Source organism: Chrysochloris asiatica, unplaced genomic scaffold (assembly GCF_000296735.1).
Source record: "Chrysochloris asiatica unplaced genomic scaffold, ChrAsi1.0 scaffold00088, whole genome shotgun sequence".
NCBI classification, from domain to species: domain Eukaryota; kingdom Metazoa; phylum Chordata; class Mammalia; order Afrosoricida; family Chrysochloridae; genus Chrysochloris; species Chrysochloris asiatica.
The window spans coordinates 10262506-10279018 of NW_006408606.1; the positions used below are offsets into that span (position 1 = coordinate 10262506).

General features: G+C 37.5%; 1 pseudogene; it reads left to right on the forward strand.

Moving 5' to 3' along the window:
• Positions 1-4223: 4223 nt before the first annotated feature.
• Positions 4224-16513, forward strand: part of LOC102812164 — a 23817-nt pseudogene continuing 11527 nt past the window's right edge.

The following is a 16513-nucleotide window of genomic DNA, read 5'->3' on the forward strand; positions in this document are numbered from 1 at the left end:
ATTCGCTGGTCTGCTTATCACAAGGTCAGCAGTTCAAACCCACTCTGTAGAAAAAGATGAGAGTTTCTGCTCCTGTAAAAATGTATAGCCTGGGAGCCTCCAGTCCAATAGGGTCCCTGTGGGTCAGAATTCACTCAATGGCAGCAAGTGGGCACTCAGTGCAAAAAATTCCTAGAAGGCACAAACGGTTAAGTGCTGAGATGCTAACTGAAAGGATGATAGTTCAAATCCATCCAGAGTCAACTTGGGAAAAAAACCAATTTACTTTCAAACCATGGAAAACCCACCAGTGACTTCATGAGAGAAAGAGGCTTTCTGCTCCTGTAAAGAATCAACTCATTAGCAAAAAGAATCAATCCCATTAGCAGTGGATATGGAGCATAGTTCAATTTGGAAATTGTTGTTCTTGTTGTTAAGTGCCGTCGAGTCGGTTCCGACCCATAGTGTCCCTGTACAAGGTTTCTGAGGCTATAAATCTTTACGGGAGCAGAACGCCTCATCTTTCTCCCTCAGAGCGGCTGGTAGTTTCAAACTGCTGGCCTTAAGGTTCGCTGCCCGAGTCGTAACCACTACGCTACCAGAGCTCCTTCAATTTGGAAATACATGAGTTAAAATCCACTCATGGCAGCTGGTTTGAGTTTTTGGTGCTGGGAGGTAGGAAAGAGCAGTTTCACAGAGGATTACAGAGAAACTCTAATCCACCAGAAACTTAAAACCCAGAGCAGTGAAAGAATCTCATGTGTCTTGGCCAGAAACATGAAAGAATGACTTTCCCAGGGTTTAACATAATTCCTTCCACCTGTCAAGGAAGAAAACGAGAGACGAAGTGATACCTGTGTTCCTGGCACAGGGAAGGTGGTGGTGGAGGGGGGAGACACTGTGGGGAGGAAGTGCCAAATTGTGAGTCTAGGGTCTGATGAGAGGAAAAGAACATTGGGATGAAAAATGCAGAGCTGACTGACACCAATTTTCTCAGGCAGCAAAACAAGCCTTTGTAGCGCCTCCATTTGTTATGTGGTGTCAAGGAGGCACTAAAGGTTCCTGGTTGGTACCTGTGATGAATACAAGAAAGATGAATGTTCTCCTTGGTAGGATAATGTGCATTTCAAGAGTGTTATAGATTGAACTGTGTCCTCTCTCCTCCCTGAACCCTACAAATACGTGGGAAATCCTAACATGAATATATATGGATATAATCACATTGCGAATAAGTGGGGGTCAGGGGGATAGATGCCACGTAGATCTCCAAGGAACCTAGGAACACAAAGAATAGTAGAGCTACAGAAGCTCAAAGGTCTCCCCCACTGGAGGGGGGGATGGGGTGTATATATCTACATCTATATATCTATATCTGTATCTGTATCTATCTATCTATCTATCTATCTATCTATCTATCTATCTATCTATCTATCATCTATCTATGTATATAAAAAGAGATGGAGAGTTCCATAGCTAGTGCCAAGAATTCAGATTTATAGCTTCCTGAATTGTGAGAAAATAAAATTTCTATTCTTTAATGACACCCATTGTGATATTTCTATTGCAGCAACACCAGGAAACAAAGACATTGGGTAAACCAGTAAAGAAACCAACTGCAGTTTTCCTACTTTAACTTGCAGCTAAAGGAATGGGTTATCAAATGAACAAAGAGAACTTTCATTATCATCTGACTGACTAGGAGAATATTTCTTATATACAGGGAGGCACTGGTATAAAAGTTGAATGCAGAACTTTTTCTTTCTGTAAGAAAAGGGAGAGAGAATTGGTCAAAGAACTTCAAAGATTGTGCTGTATGGGAAAGAGAGAAAATCAAAGAGACAGGGAAGAGGGAGAAGAATTGTGGAGAGAAGACATCAAATACTTCTGAATCTTTGTATTAGGGAAGAGTAGGTGCTACCAGCTGCTGTGAAGTCAATTACAACTCATTGAGATGCCAAGTGCACAAAGTAAAAGTGCACCAAATAGTTTTCAAGATTGTGACCTTTCCAGTGTTGATCACTAGGCCTTTCTTCCAAGGTGTCTCTGTGTGGGTTTCAATCGCCAATCTTTTGGTTAGTAGTCTAATGATTAATCATTTGTGCCTCCCAGAGACTCCTTGAGGGGAGTATAGTTGTATAGTTAGGAAATAACTTTTTTTTCTCCCACGCATTGTGAGATTGCTTTTCTGGGATAGACCGATTCTTTGGTAAAGTACTTTATGCAAATCCTTCATTATAGTGTGTGCAAGTTTGGGGAAGACAAATGGCAGGAGATCTGCAAGGTTTCTTGAAGTCATCATTTAAGGACTTCATACGGGACTTGAAGGACTTCCTCCTTCTGTTTCCTACTACTAGTTGGAATCACTGCTAGCTATTGGCATAATAAAGCTGTCCAAAAGCCACCAGTGTAAAGGAGAGAGAAGAACATGGCATGTGCTTGTTGTCCCCAGGAGAGATCAAAGACAACCTTTCAAGACAGAAAAGAGGTATCCTGCCCAGTGTGGGAAACTTGGGAACTACCCACAGACGAATGTTTAAACATTCTGGAGATTCTACTGGGAAATAAAGAATAACTTTTCACCAAAGGGAAGCAACTTTTAACTTTGAATTTTCAATTTCAAATAAAATTTGTACCTTTGAAGTTTGCCATTTTTTTTCTCCCCCAGGGGAAGGAAATAAGGCAAAGAGGATTTTAAAACATTTATGAAAAAAATTCTGGGCATCAAAAAGCTTTTACAAAACAATGTTTTGATGACATAAATGTAAGTGAATTAGAAGTTTATAAAAAGAAAAAAAACATCAGCTTTAAAAACTAAACAGAAAAGAAAATTTGTGATGTGGAGGAGAGGATAAAATACGTTAGAGAAGAGAAAATAATTCAAGCATACTTTTCAGCTGTCAGATTCCCTTCTTTTTCTCCATGCTGTCAGTCTATTTTACAGGATTCACATTTGCTTTGTTCTTGTTTGTTTGTTTCAATTTGAAATAAATATCTTTCATTAATGTGCATGTTTTTATATTTTTGAGCTGGAGCTCATCAACAACTTTAAAAATACTTTGTCATTTTCTTTTTGCATTTGGTGACTCTATGAATACTTCAGAATTCATAATCAACATCTTTCCATTCAAGAAACACAAAACATATACAAATTCAATATGGCCTAAAACATAGAGTGGAAAAAAAGTTAAATAGGCCCCATTCTCTTTTCTAGCCTATGGATCAAATGCTATTCAGTAAAGGAGACTTTATTAATAAGTCAGTTTATCTTTTTTCATATCCCTAGTATTACTAGGCATTTGATTGTGTGAGCCATAATAAATTATGGACCACATTACAAAGGATGGAAATTCCACAGCACTTAATTGTGCTCATGCAGAACCTGTACATAGTCTAAGAGGCAATTGTTTGAAGAGAACAAGGGAAGACTGTATGGTTTAAAATCAGGAATGGTGTGTGTCAGGGTTGTATCTTTTACTATACTTGTTCAGTCTGTATGCTGAACAAATAATCTGAGAAAATTGACTATATGAAGAAAATGTGGCTTCAGGATTGGAGGAAGATTCATTAACAGCCTGCAATATGCTGATGGAGTCTTGGTGTGGTGCATTGGGCTAATGTGCTGGACTGCAAAGTTAGTGTGAATCACAAGATCAGCAATTCAAACTCATCAGCCCCTCCTCGGAAACCATATACAGGGTCACTATGGGTCAGAATTGATTCGATGGCACTTAACAACAACAACAACAATATGTTGATTTCAGCCTTAATTGCTGAAAGTGAAGAGGATTTGAAGAACTTACTGATGGAGATCAAAAACTATATACCCTCCAGGATTTATTACACCTCAACATAAAGAAAACAACAACAACAAAAATCTCACAACTAGATGTATACGAATCATCATGATAAATGGAGAAAGGAAGTTGTCAAATATTTCATTTTACTTGGTCCACAATCAATGCCCATGACAGCAGTAGTAAATAAATTAAATGACATGTTGCAGTTGGAAAATAAGCTGTAGAAGGGCTTTTTAAAGTGTGTAAAAGAAAATATGTCATTTGGAGAACTAAGGTATGCCTGAACCACCATGTTATTTTCATTTGTCTCATATACATGTGAAAGCTGGACAATCAACAAAGAAGAAGAGTTGATGCCTTTGGATTATAGTGTTGGTGACAAATGCTGAATTTATCATGTACTTCCAGAAGAAGGGACAAAATTGTCTTGGAAGAAATAAAGCCAGGATGTTCCTTGGAAATGAGGATAGTGAAATTTCTCGGAATCGTGAACTTCAGAGAGAAGGTTAGAGAAGTGAACTGAGTGCTTGCTGAAAGGACAAGTTGAGCAGGGATGGTGATGAGACAGAGAGACTGATTGACAAAAGGCCCTCCACATGTGGCATGGCCATCTTGAAATTTCATGAGCAGCTTTGGCAACAGAAGGTGATTAAGCAGAGCATATTCACAGACGTGATGGTAAATGTGCAATTCTTTTTTCCTCATTCTCTCCTGGTGACCAGAGGTGTGGTCAGCTCCTACTCTCATCCATTCCCAGAGCCCAGAGCCATGTGGTGCTGAGCCACACTAGTATAAGGTGGTGGTTTGGTGGTTATGTGCCTTAGAGTCGGTTTCGACTCATAGCGACCCTGTACAGGGTTTCCGAGGCTGTAAATCTTTACGGGAGCAGAAAGCCTCATCTTTCTCTCACGGAACAGCTGGTAGTTTTGAACTGCTGACCTTGAGGTTCACAGTCCGATTCATAACCACTACACTGCCAGAGCTCCTTACCAGTATAAGGTGGGAGCCAGCTATGCCGCTTTGTTACCTGGATTCAGGAAGGATCGGTTCCAGACCTACAGGACATGCAGAACCACTAGACTAGCATTAGTCTAGAAGAAACCTTCATAGTTGGCCGCATTGCCCCCATTCTTTGTGGTATTAACAGATAACAGATGCTGAAACCAGTAACATCAAGGACCTTCACAAACTATTTCTGGATTGAGTACCCTGAACATAGATAACACCTAGGTCTATAGTAGGAGTCCTGGTGTGGCACTGTGGGTTAATACACTGGACTGCAAAGTCAGTCTGATCAGCAAGGTTGGCAGTTCAAGCTCACCAGCCGCTCCTTGGAAACCCTCTACAGGGTTACTGTGGGGCAGAACCGACTCAATGGCACTCAACAACAACAACAGACATATAGCAACTCTATCTACTGCCAAGAACTCTACTGTTACATCCCTCCCACATCCATTTTGTGAGTTCCTTAGGTTACAAGAGCCCACTAGAGTATATTCCTCACTGGTTCCAACAGCTGCACTGTTAGTTTGATTTTGGTGTTTTCTTTTAGCTGTTTCATTGTGTTAGTTTGTTTATTCTTTCTTCTTCTTCTTCTCTTTTCATTCCCTTGAATTTTATCCTATTTATATCAATTTTTGTTTTCCTTCTTTTCTTCATTTTCTCATGCCCCTTATTCATTTTTTTCTGGTGTAACCTGTCTTTACTACTTTCTTATTCTTTTCATCACTCTCACAGGCTTTCCTAAGTTTTTTTTTTTTTCTTCTTCTTCCTTTCATTTTCTTCTCTATAGCTCCATTTTCCCTGTCCTTCTTTTCTCTTTTTACTTATTAAATTGTTTTTTTCTGATTGCTGCCTGTTTTCATTTTTTTCCCCTGAGTTATTTTCTCTTTCTATTTTTGGTTGTGTGTTTTTTTCTCTTTCCCACTGGACAGAAGACAGCAAATGTGCCCACACAGCTCAACCTCATCTGAACCCTCTGCAGTTCCACCCACTGGGCAAAGCCAATACCAGATTCTATACAACTTGACAAATGGTAAACAGCAGTTAAGATGAACTAAACCCACCATAGACTGAGGAACACAAATGGCAAATGGAGAATGGTGCAAATGCTTCCATTTTCAAACTAAACTTACAGAAGATAGTTGGTGAGAGGCCAGAAACACATCAACATAGAATAATCAATTAAATACAAATCTGACAAACCATAATGTCCCAGTGATGCAGACAATTTTAGCTCACATGAAGAAACAAAACAGAATGACTCAAACAAATTACCAAGATGCAAAACCAGAAAACATCTTTGTAGAAGAAAAGGTAATGGAAACAACTGAAAAAGAATTCAAAAGAATGATATTTGACACCTTCAAAGGACTGACAGAAAGACAGAGGAAAACAAGAACACAGAAAAAACTTTAGAAGAAATCAAGTAAACACTACAAAAAAAAAAAAAAAAAAGACAAAATAAATGCAAATTTTGAAACAATACAAAACCTGCAATTAAAAATCCATAAGATTAATACTCCTTCTTCCTAGTCTATCTTTGTCTGGAAGCTCACCTGAAATCTGTTCACCATGGGAGACCCTGTTGGTACTTAAAATAAAGGTGGCGTAACTTCCAGAATCACAGCAACACATAAGCCACCATAATACAAAAACTATGAGTGGCTGAAAGCTGAGAATACAAAAAGGATGATTACCCATGCTTTATTGACTACAAAAAGGCTTTAGACAACACTCAGGAGAATGAATATTCTGGAGCACTTAATTGTGCTCTTGAGGAACCTGTACAAAGACCTGTGCATAGAGGCTGTTGTTTGAACAGAACAAGGAAACATTGAATGGTTAAAATGAGGAAAGGTGTGCTCCAGGGTTGTACTGTTTCATCATACTTATACAATCTGTATGCTGAGAAAATAACCCAAGAAGCTGGATTATAAGAATAAAAATGTGACATCAGGATAAAAGGAAAACTTGTTGTTGTTGTTAGGTGCCACTGAGTAGGTACCAACTTATAACAACATTATGCACAACAGAATGAAACACTGCCCAGTCCAAGGCCAACCTCACTATCATTGCCACGCTTGAATCCATTGATGATGCCACTTTGCCAATCCATCTCATTGGGGGTCTTCCTCTTTTTCTCTAACCCTCCACCTTACCAAACATGATATCCTTCTCCAGCGACTGGTCCCTCCTGACAATATGTCCGAAGTATGAGAGATGAAGTTTGGCCATCCTGGCCTCCAAGGAGCACTCTGGTTGTGCTTCTTCCAACACAGATCTGTTGGTTCTTTTGGCAGCCCATGGCACTTTCAATATTCTCCTCCAACACCATAACTCAAAAGCATCAATTCTTCTACGGTCTTCCTTATTCACTGTCCAGCTTTCACATGCATATGAGGTTATTGAAAATACCATGGCTTGGGTCAGGCGCACCTTAGTCCTCAAGCTGACATCTCTTCTCTTCAACATTTCAAAAGTTCTTATGCAGCAGATTTGCCTAATGCAGTGCGTCATCTGATTTCTTGGCTGCTGCTTCCACGAGTGTTGATAGTTGATCCAATAAGAATGAAGTCCTTGACAACTTCAATCTTTTCTCCGTTGATAAGAATGATGTTTATTGGTACAGTGGTAAACATTTTTTGTTTTCTGTACATTGAGATACAATCCATACTGAAGGCTGTGCTCTTTGATCTTCATCAGTAAATATTTTAAGTCCTCTTCAATTTGAGCAAGCAAGCTTGAACCATCTGCATGTTGCAGGTTGTTAATGAGTCTTCCTCCAATCCTGATGCCATGTTTTTCTGCATATAACCCAACTTCTCAGATTATTTGCTCAGCATACAGGTTGAATAAGTATGGTGAAATAATACAATTCTGTCACATACCTTTATCAATTTTAAATCATTCACTGTTCCCATATTCTGTTCGAACAACTGCCTCTTGGTCCATGTACAGATTCCTCATGAGCACAATTAAGTGGTCCAGAATACTCATACTTCACAATATTGTCCATAGCTTGTTATCATCCACACAACTGAAAGCCTTTGCATAGTCAATAAAGCACAGGTAAACATCTTTCTAATATTCTCTGCCTTCAGCCAAGATCCATCAGACATCAGCAATGTTATTCCTCATTCCATGGCCTCTTCTGAATCTGGCTTGAACCACTGAAAGTTTTTTTGTCAATGTATGCCCACATCTATTTCTGCATTACCTTGAGTAAAACTTTACTCACATGGGATATCAAGGATATTGTCTGATGATTTTTACATTCAATTGGGTGGAATTGAATTCTCTTTGGAATGGGCACAAATACAGATCTCTCCAATCAGTTGGCCAAATAGTTAGTTGTCTTCCAAATTTCTTGGCATAGCTGAGTGAGTGCCTCCTGTGCTGCCTCGCTTTCTTGAAATATTAAAATTTTTATTACATCAGTTCCTTGTTCTTTGCCAATTCCTTCAATGCATCTTGGACTTCCTCCTTCAGTCTCATTGGCTCTTGATCATATGCTATCTCTTGAAATGGTTAAATATCAGCCATTTCCTTTTGTTACAGTGACTCTGTATATTTCTTCCATCTTCTTTTATGCTTTCTGTATCATTCAATAATTAGCCCAAAGATTGTTTCAATAATGAGAGTAGAGGCTTGATTTTTTTCTTCAGTTCACCCAGCTTAAGAAATGCTGAGTGTGTTCTTCCTTTTTGGGTTTCTGATTCCAGATCTTTGCACATTTTGTTGTAATATTTGACTTCATCTTCTCGTGCTGACCATTGAAATTTTCTGTTCAGCTCTTGGACCTCCTCATATCTTCCATATGCTAAAAGCATCTCTAAGCTGGAGAACAAATTTCAGTTTCTCTTCTGACATCCATTTTGAACTTTTCCCTCTTTCTTGTCTTCTTAATGACTTTTTGCTTTCTTCATGTATAATGTTCTTGATGTCATCCCACAACTCTTCTGGTCTTCGGTCTTTAGTATTTAATGGATCAAATCTGTTTTTCAGATGATCTCTACATTCAGGTGGGATATATTCAAAAAGGTCGTATTTTGGCTCTCATGGACTTGTTTCTATTTTCTTCAGCTTTAGTTTGAATTTGCATATGAGTAATTGATGGTCTATTCCACAATCTTCCTCTGGCCTTGTTTTGACTGATGATATGGAGCTTTCTTCTCTTTCCACAGATGTATTCAATTTGATTTCTATGTATTACATCTGGTGAGGTCCATGTGTATAGTTGTCTGTTATGCTGTCTAAAGAAGGTATTTGAAATGAGTAAATCATTGATTTTTCAGAATTCTATCATGCAATCTCCAGGATCATTTCTATCACCAAGATCATATTTTCCAACTACTGATCCTTCCTTTTTGCTCCCAACCTTTGTATTACAATCATCACTAATAATTGATTGCATGCTTGATCAATTTCAGATGGAAGAAGTTGGTCGAATTCTTCTATTTCATCCTCACTGCCTTTAGTTGTTGATGCATAAATTTGAATATTCAGTAACTGACAACCTACTGAATAGCAGAGATACATTGTCAGATATAGTACTGGAAAATGAGCCCCTCAGGGTGGAAGGCACTCAGAATGCGACTGGGGAAGAGCTGCCTATTCAAAGTAGAGTTGACTGTGATGACATGAATGGAGTAAAGCCTATGGGAGTTAATCCCTTGGGATCTTCATTTGCTGATTTGGCTCAACTCAAAATGAAGAGAAACAGCTGTAAACATCCAATAATAATCAGAACATGGAATGTACGAAATATGAATATAGGAAAATTAGAAACTGTCCAAAATGATATAGAACACATAAATGTTGATATCTTAGGCATTAGTGAGCCGGAATGGACTGGTATTGGCCATTTTGAATTGGGCAGCCACAAGGTTTACTATGTTGGGAATGACAAATTGAAGAGGAATGCTGTTGCATTCATTGTCAAAAAGAACATATCCAGATCAGTCATGAAGTACAATGCTGTCTGTGATAGAATAATATCCATGCATGTACAGGGAAGACCAGTTAATACTACTGTTATTCAAACCCACCAGTAGGTCCTTAGAAATACTACACAGGGTCACTATGTGTTGGAACTGACTTGATGGCATTTACCAACAACAACAAATATCTCGATTGAGTTCTGGGTGGTGATGTCATGTATGTTCATCTCAAGTTGTCTTATCTTGTTGGCTCTCTGTCTAAAGAATCCCCTTTATTCTTTTTTATAAAGTTGATCTGGTTATTAAAAATTCCTTTGTTGTTCGGAATCAGAGCAACCTTGTATAGGGTTTCTGAGGAACAGCTGGTGGGTTTTAAACACTGACTTTTTGGTTAGCTCTCCAGCGCTTATCCTACAGCACCACACCAGTATCCATAAAACAAACCTACAAGTCTAAAAACAGGGAATCAGATATACAATATATAAAGAAGTCAGCTACAAAGCAAATAAAATAAATAGCAGACACAGATACAGAACTTCCAAACAGCAAGGAAATCAAGTAGATTTTAAGATAAAACAAATTTTTTAAATGGGGAAAATAAATTATATGGCAAACTCAAGGAAAATTAATATACATTCATCATCAAAATATAAAAGACAAAAATAAAAAATATCTAGTAAACACTACACAGCAGAAATGAAAAGAAAACTCACAAGCAAAAGGATCTCAGAGCAGAAAAGTATGTGGATAAAAGAAACCAGGAGATGAACCTGGAGAACATTATGCTAAGTGAAATTTGCCAGTGACAAAAGGAAAAATATTGTATGAGACCACTGTTAGAAGTTAAGAAAAAGGCTTTTTTGATGAAAAGAATATTGTATGATGTAAGAGGGTGGTGGTGGTGGTTATGTGCCATGGAGTTGGTTCTGACTCATAGTGACCTTGTACAGGGTTTCCAAAGCTGTAAATCTTTACAGGAGCAGAAAGCCTCATCTTTCTCCCACAGAACAGACCGAAACACTGCCTGATCCTGGGCCAGCTTCACTACTGTTGTGACGGTTGAGTCCATCGATGTCACAACCTGGCCAATCCATCTCGTTGGGGGTCTTCCTCTTTTTCTCTGACCCTCCATCTTACCAAACATGATATCCTTCTCCAGCTACTAGTGTCTTTTGACAATGTGTCTGAAGTATGAGAGACGAAGTTTGGCCATTTTGGCCTCCAAGGAGCACTCTGACTGCACTTATTCCAACACAGATCTATTGGTTCTTTTGGCAGCCCATAGCACTTTCAATATTCTCCTCCAGCACCATAACTCAAAAGCATCAATTCTTCTACGGACTTCATTATTCACTGCCCAGCTTTCACATGCATATTAGGTTATTGAAAATACCATGGCTTGGGTTAGGTGCACCTTAGTCCTCAAGCTGACATCTTTGCTCTTAAACACTTAAAAAGGTTCTTGTGCAGCAGATTTGCCTAATGCAATATGTTGTTTGATTTCTTGACTGCTGCGTCCGTGAGTGTTGATAGTTGATTCAAGAAGAATGAAGTCCCTGACAACTTCAATGTTTTCTCCATTGAGAAAAATATTTTTTATTGGTCCAGTGGTGAGGATTTTGTTTTCTTTACATTGGCTGTGCTCTTTGATTTTCATCAGTAAATGTTTTAGGTCCTCTTCTCTTACAGAAAGCAAGGTTGTATCATCTGCATATCACAGGTTGTTAATAATTCTTCCTTCAATCATGATGCCACGTTTTTCTTCATAGAACCCAGCTTCTCAGATTATTTGCTCAGCATACAGATTGAATAAGTGTGGTGAAATAATACAACCTTGTTGCACACCTTTCTTAATTTTAAACCATTCAGTGTTTCCATGTTCTGTTTGAACAACTAATTCTTGGTCCAGATACAGATTCCTAATGAGCACAATTAAGTGTTTTGGAATACTCATACTTCGCAATGTTGTCCATAGCTTGTCATGATCCACACAATCGAAAGCCTTTGCATAGTCAATAAAGCACAGGTAAACATCTTTCTGATTTTCTCTGCTTTCAACCAAGATCTATTGGACATCAGTAATGATATCCCTTGTTCCACAGCCTCTTCTGAATCCAGCTTGAACCTCTGGAAGTTCTCTGTCAATGTATGCTTGAGGCCTTTTCTATATTACCTTTAGCTTCTATATTTACTCACATGGGATATCAAAGAGATTGTCCAATGATTTCTGCATTCCATTGGGTCATCTCTCTTTGAAATGGGTACTAAAATGGATCTTTTCCAATCAGTTGGCCAAATAGTTGTCTTCCAGATTTCTTGGCAGAGATGAGAGAGTGCCTCCAGTGCCACCTCACTTTCTTGAAAGATTCCAATTTTTATTCCATTAATTCCTGGTGCCTTGTTCTCTGCCAATTCCTTCAGTGCACCATGCACTTCCTCTCTGAGTAGCATTGGCTCTTAATCATATGCTACTTCTTGAAATGTTTGAATATTAACCATTTCCTTTTGGTACAGTAACTCTGTTTATTCCTTCAGTCTTCTCTTGATGCTTTCCACATAATTCAATAATTTGCCCAGAGAATCTATCAATAATGAAAGTCGAGGCTTGAATTTTTTCTTCAGTTCCCCTTCCTTGAGAAATGCTTAGCATGTTCTTCCTTTTTGTTTTTCTGATTCCAGATCTTTGTACTTTTTGTTGTAATATTTGGCTTTATCTTCTTGAGCTGATCTTTGAAATTTTCTGTTCAGCTCTTGGACCTACTCATTTTTTCCATTTGCTTTAGCATCTCTATGCTGGAGAGCAAGTATCAGTGTCTCTTCTGACATTCATTTTGACCTTTTCCTTATTTCTTGACTTCTTAATGACTTTTTGCTTTCTTCATGTATGATGTTCTTGATGTCATCCCACAACTCTTCTGGTCTTTGGTCTTTAGTGTTTAACGTGTATCAAATCTGTTCTTCAGATGATCTCTAAATTCAGGTGGGATATATTCAAGGTCATATTTTGGCTTTCATGGACTTGTTTTCATTTTCTTCGGCTTCAGTTTGAATTTGCATATGAGTAATTGATGGTCTGTTACACAGTTTGCCCCTGGCCTTGTTTTGACTGATGATATGGATCTTTTCCATCATTTCTTTCCACAGATGTAGTCAATTTGATTTCTATGTATCCCATCTTGTGACATACATGTGTATTGTCATCTCTCATGCTGTCGAAAGTAGGTATTTGAAACAAACAAATCATTGATTTTGCAGCATTCTATCATGTGATCTACAGCATTGTTTCTATCACCAAGGCCATATTTTCCAACTACTGATCCTTCCTTTGCATTCCAATCACCAGTAATGATCAATAAATCTTGATTGCATGTTTGATCAATTTCAGATCGAAGAAGTTGGTAGAATTCTTCTATTTCATTCTCATTGGCTTTAGTGGTTGGTGCATACATTTGAATAATAGTGGTGTTAACTGGGCTTTTTGTAGACGCATGGATATTATCCTATCACAGACAGCATTGTACCTCATGACTGATCTGGATATGTTTTTTGTTTTTTTTTTTTGACAATGAATGGCAACACCATTCGTCTTCAATTTGTCATTTCTGGGTAGTAAACCATATAGTTTTCAGATTCAAAATGGCCAGTACCAGTCCACTTCAATTAATCCATGCCTATCAATAATTACACTGAATGTCAATGTATTAAATGCAGCAGTGAAGAGACAGAGAATGGATAAGAAAACAAGACCCTTCAATATGCTGCCTGAAAGAGACAAAATTTACACAACAAGACAAAAACATACTAAAATTTAAGGGATGGAAAAAGTTATACCAAGCTAATAGCCATAAAAAGCAAGCAGGAGTGGAAATACTATTCTCTGATAAAATAAGCTTTAAAGAAGAATCACCATAGGTGATAAATAAGGACACTATCTCATGATTAAAGGGTCAATTCAGCAAGATGACATAACCATAATTAACATCTACGCTCCAAATGAAAAACCACCAAGATCTATAAATCAAACTGTACAAGAATTGAAGAAAGAAAATAGATAAATCTTTAATTATAGTGGAGGATTTTAGTATGCCACTTTTGAAAAGGGATAGAACAACCAGAAAGAAACTTGACAAAGCTACAGAGGTACTAAACAGCACAATCAAAAAACTTGACCTCATAGATGTGTATAGAGCACTCAACCAAACAACAGCACAATATACATTGTTTTCAAATGCACAAGTGACATTCTCCAGAATTGACCATTTTTTAGGTCACAAAGCAAGCCTCCATAAATTTACAAACCTCAAAATACTACAGAGCATCTTTTCAGACCACAGTGCCATAAAATTAGAAATCAACAACAAGAAGACCAAGGGAATAAAGTTTAATACATGTAGACTGAATAATACCCTCCTGAAGAGTGAATGAATAATAGAAGAAACTTCCTGGACACAAACGAGAATAAAAACACAACATACCAAAATCTTTGGGACTCAGCAAAATGGTGCTGAGAGGACAACTTATTATGATAAATGCAAACATCCAAAAAGAAGAAAGAATAAAAATTAACACATTAACACAACATCTCCAGCAACTACAAACAGAACAACAGAGGGAACCTACAGTCACCAAGAGAAAAGAAATAACAAAGATCAGAACAGCAATAAATGAGATAGAAAACAGAAAAACTATAGAAAGAATCAACAGGACAAGACGCTGGTTCTTTGAAAGGATTAATAAAATTGACAAACCACTTGGCAAACCTAACAAAAGAAAAGAGGTAGAAGACACAAATAGCATTAGAAACCACATGGGTTATGTCACAATGGAACCAAAGGAAATCAAAAGGATAACAACAGAATACTATGAAAAGTTGTACTCCAACAAATTTGAAAATTTAGAAGAGATGGATACATTTTTAGAAAAATGCGACCTAAAAAAACTTACACAGAGTAAAGTAGAAGACTTGAACAGACCCATAACAATAGAAGAAATTGATCAGGTCATCAAAAAAACTCCCAACCAAAAGAAGTCCAGGTCCAGATGGCTTCACTGGTGACTTCTACCAGACATTCAGGGAATTTTGCCACCAATCCTACTCGAACTAGTCCAGAATATAGAGGAAGATGGAAAACTTCCTAATACATTTTATGAAGCATCATAACCCTCATACCAAAACCAGGGAAACATCACTAAGAAAGAAAATTATAGACGAATATCCCTCATGAACATAAATGCAAAAATTCTCAAGAAAATCCTAGGCAACAGAATCTAGCAGCACATCAAAAATCAAAAAATAATACAACATGACCAAGTGGGGTTCATATAAGGGTTGCAAAGATGATTCAACATTAAAAAAATAATCAATGTAATTTACCATATAAATAAGAAAAAAGATAAAAAACACATGATCATATTGATTAATGTGGAAAAGGCATTTAACAAAATCCAACATCCATACCTGATAAAAACACTGAGCAAAGTAGGAATTGAAGGGAAATTCCTCAACATAATCAAGAGCATATATACAAAACCAGCAGCATACATTACTCTCAAAGGTGAAAAACTGAAAGCCTTCCCTCTGCTAACAGGAACCAGACAAGGATACACTTTGTCACCACTCCTATTTAATGTGCTCAAAGTCTTAGCCAGAGCTATATGGCAAGATAGGGAAATCAAGGGCATCAGAATTGGCAAAGAGGACGTAAAGCTCTCTCTATTTGAAGACAATATGATCCTATATACAGAGAACCCCAAAGAATCAGTAAAAACGCTACTAGACCTCATTGGAGGATTTAGCAAAGTGGCAGGGTATAAGATCAACATCCAAAAATCAGTTGGATTTCTCTATACCAATAAGGACAGTGCTGAAAATATCATTAGGAAAACAATACCATTTATAAAAGCTACGCAATGACGAAATATCTAGGAATAAATGTAACCAGAGAAACAAAAGACCTATACAAAAAAAACTACAGAAACCTAATACAAGAAACCAAAAGAGACCTACAAAAATGGAAGCATATACCATGCTCCTGGATAGGAAGACTTAACATTGTGAAAAAGTCAATACTGCCGGAAGCAATTTACACATACAATACAATCCCAATCCAAATTTCAACAACATTGTTCAAAGAGATGGAAAAACAATTAAAAACATTATATGGAAAGGAAAGAGACCCAGGACAAGCAAACCACTGCTTAAGAAGAAGAATAAAGTTGGAAACCTCATACTCCCTGATTTCAACATTTACTACACAGCTACAATGGTCAAAACAGCTTGGTACTGGTACAATTAAAGATGCATAGATCAATGGAACATAATTGAGAATACAGAAATTAACCCCTCTACATACAGCCAACTGATTATTGACAAAGTACCTAAATATATTGCATGGGGAGGAGATGTTCTCTTCAACAGGTGGTACTGGCAGAATTGGAAAATGACTGCAAAAGACTGAAACAAGACCTTTACTCCATGCCTTATACAAAAACCAACTCATCATGGATTAAAGACCTAAATGTGAATCCCAGAATTACAAAGGTCATCAATGAAAAAATAGGGAAAAATGTGAGAGCTCTAATACAAGGTATACACAGACTACCAAACATTTTGAAACTTATACAAACAAAAATAGATAAAACAGATGATTAGGACATACCAAAAATCAAAAACTTATGTGCATCAAAATAATTCATATTAGTAAAAAGGGAGGCCACAGAATGGGAAAAACTCTTTTGCAATGACACATCGGACACGACACCAATTTCCAAAATATATAGGAACATACAAAACCT